We start from the raw sequence: 7,152 nt of genomic DNA, 5'->3' as shown, positions 1-7,152 counted from the left end.
ATTTTTCTACTATATTTATGTAGACACAAGAAGATGAGTGAAGCAGTTGTTATCGTCCATCCGTCTTGGGGGAAATGAACTGCCTGTATCCACTTCTTTGAAAAAAAATGGCTGAGAACGGTTCTGTAAAGTACCTTTAAGACCCGTGTCTGGGCAGGACAGTAACCGCCGCTCTATCCCCTGATGAGTTGATAAGTAAATGCCTCCATTTGGCTGTATACTCTCTGACCCGCTGGGAGTCGGCGAGCTTACGTCTTGTCAACCCCTTGATGGCATCTCTACCCTTCCCCTGTCTGCCGGGCTCTTCCGTCTCTCTAACAATTTCTCTAGGTGTTATTTTTGCTGCAAAGGAGACCACCCTGCGTCCTCTGGCGGTCTTGGTGAGAACCAGGAGACTTTCATTGGATTCAAAGGTTTGTAGCTACTTGGGTCTCACTCCGCGGCGGACGTGGTTGATATACCGACATCTCGGTAATTATCTCCTTCTTGTATTGCAGAATTGGTTGGTCTTTCTGGTGTCAGAGTAAGGGCCATGACTGTAGACACATTTAAAGGCTTTGATTTGAGATGTTTGGGGACTGACAAATGAGTTTTTCTTCCACATGTTCGCTACTTCTTCTCCTCCTCCTACCTGCTCATATATAAATAGAACAGTATTAGAATAACAATCAGATGCACTTGTCTGTGCATATTCGGACAGTCACTATAGAAGTGTATGAAAGCCTGTTTTAAAGGTCTTAATCATTAAAAGCTCCATTCAAAATCTCCTCATTGCCACAAAATCAAAAGATATTGGCAAATGTATTCGCAAAGAACTCTGGACTCATCATTTTGACCATAGTTCCAATATCTCAAACGTTCGCACCAAGGCCATCCGTGCCCTGTCACTTTTATAGACAACTTTGCCATACTTGGCCAAACGTTTGACAATATACAGTTAAGCATCTAGAAGAGGGGAGCTTAGATAGGACTACCAATGACAGGGGCCTGTACTGTGCTGCGAAAAATTCCGTATTAATTATCTCCCGCAAACATGTCTTCGCAACCACAGAGCCTGTGTGCTTCACGACAGATAATGAGCGAGCCAAATGCATCAAGTGCGCCTGTGTAAGTGGACGATTAACGGAAATACACTCAGAATATCCCAGGACTAACGATTTCGTAAACAACGATCATTTCGTTCAAACATCGCCCTTTTATTGACCTGCTGACGTCGGCGAGCTGTGAACTTGTCTCCTCATCACCGAACTTCCTTTTGAATGGTTTGGTAGTCTGGGCACTCTTTCTGTGTCTTTTCATGTTTTCAGCAAGGTCGAAGGACACTTGAAAGTATGGCAAAATTTGTCTGATCATCTTTTATTACTCCATACCTCTTTCCTTGAAGACGGTTTGAAGAATAACCAAAACTCTTTTCAAAAGTAGTTGTGAAAAAATTTTGATATAGCTTTCATTCATCTTTTGGAACTTTATATAAAACTGTCTTTTTAATTGTAGATTCTTGTGAGGTGGTATGAAGATAGTTGTAGAACCCAAAATACTGATGAAATCAGGGTTAGTAAGTCTTCCTCGGATTTGTTCGAGAAAGTTTACACCTTGAACAAGTGAAGCCAAACACTTCCCTTTGTATGTCCTCACAGTGGTTATGGTGTCACGTGACCTCGCACGTTACACAAACCTCGGGACAGAGTTTTCAAACAAAGCTGTTACTAGCTTTCTAGGTAGATAAAGATAAAAAGGCTTTTGTTTTATAGATGACTAGCAACTTCGTGCAGACGGTGTCCTTTGCCATGAATATGCATCACAGGGTCAGTGACTGTTTAGTCACGTGTTTTACGGCAATCGTCACCTCATCTTTTGGGCATTCTGAGGACACGAGAAAAGGGATCCAACGTCCAGATTTTGGTTAATATGGGATGCAGAAGCTGTAGAAGGGAACAAGAGCCTGCCTTATTTTTATTTCATTACTCCTTCATGTAAAGAGTCCCAGGAGTCCACAATACCTCTTCCCGATGAATCAGTGATTTACTTCCCACCCACCTATATACCTCGATTAATGCTCCTTCCGATTTCTCAAAACATCTATTTCAGACACAAAGTATAAAGACTAGAATGCAGAGAATGTTTTTGCATAAGTAGGGGTTGAAGGTATTTTGTTTTGTGGGAGCAAACTTTGACAAGAATTAGGTCTTGCTTCTTTGTAAGCTACCTTCTGTTTTCTGGTTTGCCTCAGGAGGCGTGGAGAGTGGACGTAGGCTCGTGAATAATTCATGACTCGATTACAACCTCATATATCCACTGAAAAGCTCATAAAGCCCTCTCTAGTTTTCTGACGGGTTAAATCAGGCGTGTTTGTGAGCCTGGTTAGAACTGTCTGTCTGCCCTTTGGTGGACATTCCTTGTCTGGCCACGAAAGTGTGCGTCCCGCAGTTCACAGACCTTCGACCTACATTTCATCAACTTCAAGTTTTGTCGTCTGTCCTCTTTGACATACATGTCTGCTTCGTCGTACTTACCCAGTCTTCTAGACATCTCCAACAGCTGAGTGTAAGGACAGACTAACCTATTACCTCCCATGTCCCTCTGTCCAAGTCACCTTTGCAATATTGTTCCTTTAGTTATTCCTGAGGAGGTTTTACACTAGAATTTTTGTGTGTCTGGTTTTATGCAAATTTTTATCAGATAGACAATATTCTTTCAGATTTGATATATGAAGGCTTTAATTAAAAAATGTTATGAAAACTATTTTTAATCTTGTGGTTAATTTAGGGATGAAGATGACAGAATATAACGAGGTCCAAATGAAATGAAAAATAAGAACGAGAACCTCCAAACCAGGACATAAGAAACCTAAATAAGTAAATCGTGACATTTTTCCACTGTGAATAAATTCCACTGTTTATAAAGGTCACACAATACTGGAGGTAATGAGACCCGCTACGTGACGTACACCTGTACCTCGGGGTCACACTCAATACTGGAGGTAATGAGACTTCCGCTGCGGGACGCACAGCTGTACATCAGGGTTCATCGATCCCTTTTCTTTATCAAAGTGTTCACAGTGAGATTTAATTCACGACTGAACCAAACAACACCCTTCGTGGATGCCTGCCGTGGATGCCTGCCGCCTGAAGGGCATCGTGACGTGGAAGCGGAAGACAAGACCGCAGCAGCCGGATCCCACATCCACTCGGCTCTGTTTGCTTTGGCCATTGACGACTGTTCTTGAACAATCTCTTGCACACAAGTTCCGCAGATGTCTGACAGTTTCACCTGCCGAAACCGATTGTAAGATTTCGCCGCTGATCGATTCCATTCATCGTATTTACTTAACATACTTTTTCACAAGCCATTGCCCTTTATTTCTCCTTTTTTATATTTTCTTTTTATTTAAGCCTCCGTGTGGGTTGCTCCTACGTCCAAGTTGCTGTCCCCCCCGGGGAAAGAGTTTTTCTCAGTAACAAAACGTGTTTCAGTAATGTCCATGATGCGTGATAATCCGACTTTCAATGCTTATTACTAAAGGTCTACTAGCATTTTCCGCTTTGCTTGCCTTTCTCGGATGAATGCTTCTTTTGACACTTCGCTTATGCCAGCGCCACCTGTGTAAATTTGCCACCCATGAAGCATTCAGCGGTTAGTGTAGCAGCCTTGGCGAACCTTTGTAAAGTAGGAAACTCTCCCTCTCCACCACCAGACGAGCTAATTCTGCAAGTAAATTGTCGTCTAGTAAATCACATTACTGCCACTGGAGCGACAGAAGAACGTTTCATTAAACAGCCTACAGTGTCCACTACAGCCAGGCAAAGGCTAAGTCGGCGATTAATCAAATAATCGGATATTAATTGATTCAGCTGCCAAGACAATTGGAAGAAAAGCATGTGCTTAAGGTGTTATATTCGTATTGCATAGAGTTGGGAGTGGAGGAGGTGTGTGAATATAGACTGTTGCACTTAGGGACTCTTGCGCTCGTGGACACACACACACAGAGACAAACAATTTTAGAGGCTATTCCAATGCTAGAGCTATAATGTTAGTCCATTAACCCTTGGGGTAACTTTATCTCTTCAATAAATGGCAAATCTTATCAGCTGCTGTGTCTAGCTCTGCCCCCCAACTTCCCCCAATGAAAAATACTGACGAGGCGGCTTAACCGTCGATCATCTAGTACCAGCAAAGAGATCAATGTTGAATTATGATAACAAAATGAAAAAAGCCCTTTGGTAGTCACCGAGACACGTCCTACTGCGAGATTGGACTAGGAAAAGATGAGCCTAAGGAGGTTTCTGACCAAATGACCAAGTGCCTCGGGAAAGCTCGTTGCTAAACTTCAACACAATCCCATCGTCTGTGTATAGAACTCACTCACCTCCCCTGCGGGTACCAACAAACCCTTTTTAGCAACTTGTGACCTCTCATCACAGGCTGAGACTATCCTCCAGGACAAGCGGAAGGGGAGCCAGCGCCTCGAGAGAGGAAGAAACAGCTGACGGACATGAAGAGCGATGGACAGACCTTCACACGTCTGACTTAATTACCGTCGCTCGACAAACCAATAAAATAAAAATAAATACGGGGTAGAACCAGTGCAGTCCCTCTATCCCCAGAGACTAACCGGCTCAAGGGCTTCAATTACACTGAACAATACTCATAATTAGTTAATGTGGGAACATTTATTAGTCTGGACCTTTATTCTACATGTCGGTCCTAATCGAGTTAATTATTCCCTGTTCTTTGTAGTGACTATTGCTAATCCCTAAAAACAATGACAGTTCAAATAAATTCAGATTTAGGAGGATCTGCTAAAAACCCTCTGAATTCATGTTTAATTTTTCTTAGTTGCGCCTAGGGAGCTTTTCTGTCATTGGTTCAGCTCTAATCATCGCTTGTGTTATCAGCTTTGAGTGGCAGCTCTTTCATTGAAAACTTCACAAAGCTTCCTTTGATCTCAGCTGCGCTTCCTAAAAGTGCATGTGATTTATTTATTTTTGTTTTCGTCGTAAGTGTCGTAAAACAAGTTCGAAGCCATTATCCCAGTGTCAAAAGGTCAAAGCACTGAACGCACCGGGTTCATCACCTCCACAGCTGACGTCACAGCTGACCAGCTGTCATTGGCCATGAGTCAGCAGCAGAGAAAATACTAGAAACTAGAAATGTTGCTTGTAGATGGTAGAATCACGAGGACTGAAAACGTGGCACACAAAAACATGCACCACAACAGTTTAAGTGAGCGTCACGTGGGGCAGGCGCCACCTCTCAAATTATCGCCCTTTATCTCTTTATCTCCTCCGCAACTGGTCTGACTGGCATCCCGTGATGTACTTCAGTGATAACGATGTGCATCACTGTGCAGTACGGAAATTACAGTTGGTCTCATTTTCTGTGTGAGGGCGTGTGTGCGCGTGCATATGGAGCTCGTGCACGAAATACATGAAAAAAAAATTTTTTCAAGCTAGAGGAAAATAAGAAAGAGAGATGAGAGAGAAAGTTGTTGCTTCCGTGCTTTATTCCAGTTTCCACAACCAATTTCAAAATTGTTTTCCCACGAAAATGACCAAGAGCGGAAAGTTTGCACCCAAAAGACCCCAATTTCAATAATGTGGCGTAAAACGGATAAATTTAAGAAAGTTAGGAAAAGCTGGCGCTGTCGGCTGGAGGCGTGAAGTCAGCTATGAGGAGGAGTGGATGAGAGTGCAGTGGAGCAGACGACAGCAGAACGTTGTTGCACCCGAACATTACCGGTGCTGAAGGTGTCGTTACACTTCTCACAGCAGAAAGTCGATGAGTTCCAAGCCTCTTAAAGAACGCTGCTCTTAAAGAACACCCTAGTGGTTTGTGTTTTTTTATCATAAAGATTCTAGAAGTAAATTTTGTCTTTCAAATATGAAACTATCAATAAGTAAAACATAGGTGTTGGAAAAAGGAGTTTTTAAAATATTCAGTTCCAAACGTCAGACGTCAAGATAATTTTGTTTTTGTATCACAAAAAGAGAATTCGAATCGTTTGGAAAGAAAAGGAAGATCAATCAGGTTTTAATCAGCTCTGTATAAATATCGTTTATCTGATGATACGAGTTACTCAGTCCTTAGCCAAGCGTTACAGTGTTAACCGGAGTCTGTGGGTGTTCTATCACCGTTAACTCAGTTACAAACTGGCAGCTGGCGTCTAGAATTCTGGACTAGGGTCTGGATTTCTCGGAGGCATTGATGGACCAAGAAGGCATCTCAGGCGCAGACGTCTGTAGTAGACAGACACCCAGAGGTACCCTAACCCTAGGTATAGACCGGACCGGGGTATCGATACCTAAGAGGCAGCACCAAACCTCTGCTCTATAGCTCCACTTCAAAGAGGTTCCAGAGAAAGCTGAACTGGTTGTGAGGTGTGGCAAAACGTGCCGTTGCCATAGGAAACAGCCGCTAATTAAAGACGCAGCGCTAAGATTTTTGTAAATAAAAATATACCTCAATAGGCGAAAGGCTTTTTAGGAGAACGCCGATGATCAAGGACATAGCGGCAGATGAATGAACTGTTGGGAGGCCAGCGCCCTCTGTTGAAGGCTTTCAGCTTTTGGTCTTAGTGTTTTCTTCCCTTTGACGTTCTTCCGTCCATGAGAGTTGAAAGGAAGTCGGCGAATTTCAAGTTGGGAGCTAATGGTAATTCAATAAATGAAACCTACCTCAACCTTTCCCATTTGTAGCTGACCTTTTGATATTTTACCATTTTGTGATTCATTTTTCAAAAACTGTCTCATGGATTTGTTTTCATTATTTACAACTTGAAGACAGTAGATATTGCACTAAAAGCATAAGTATATAATGCAAAGTATTCTCTTTTCTTTCTATTAACCATTCACTCCCTCCTGTATTAAGACAAGTTTCATTTTTTTAAACATTATTTTGGGTTTTATATTTTCAGGTATTATTCCAACATAATTCAGTCCTGCTAAAAGGTGTCCCTTGAATTCCTATGATAAGAAAATGAGCACTTAATGCAGTTCCCAAAAGGAAAGAAAACATTTCCAGTATTGCTCTTATCTTCAAAATGACATTTCATGGTTGACAACTATCTGTAGTCAAGCATTTTAAAGATATGGTTGTTTCTTTTTTTTTAGAAAAAAAAATCTGGACATTCAGCTTGGATACGCTCATTACTTC

The sequence above is a fragment of the Pomacea canaliculata genome, linkage group LG1 (genome assembly GCF_003073045.1).
Source record: "Pomacea canaliculata isolate SZHN2017 linkage group LG1, ASM307304v1, whole genome shotgun sequence".
Classification (NCBI taxonomy): domain Eukaryota; kingdom Metazoa; phylum Mollusca; class Gastropoda; order Architaenioglossa; family Ampullariidae; genus Pomacea; species Pomacea canaliculata.
Note: the sequence above shows the minus strand (reverse complement) of the source record.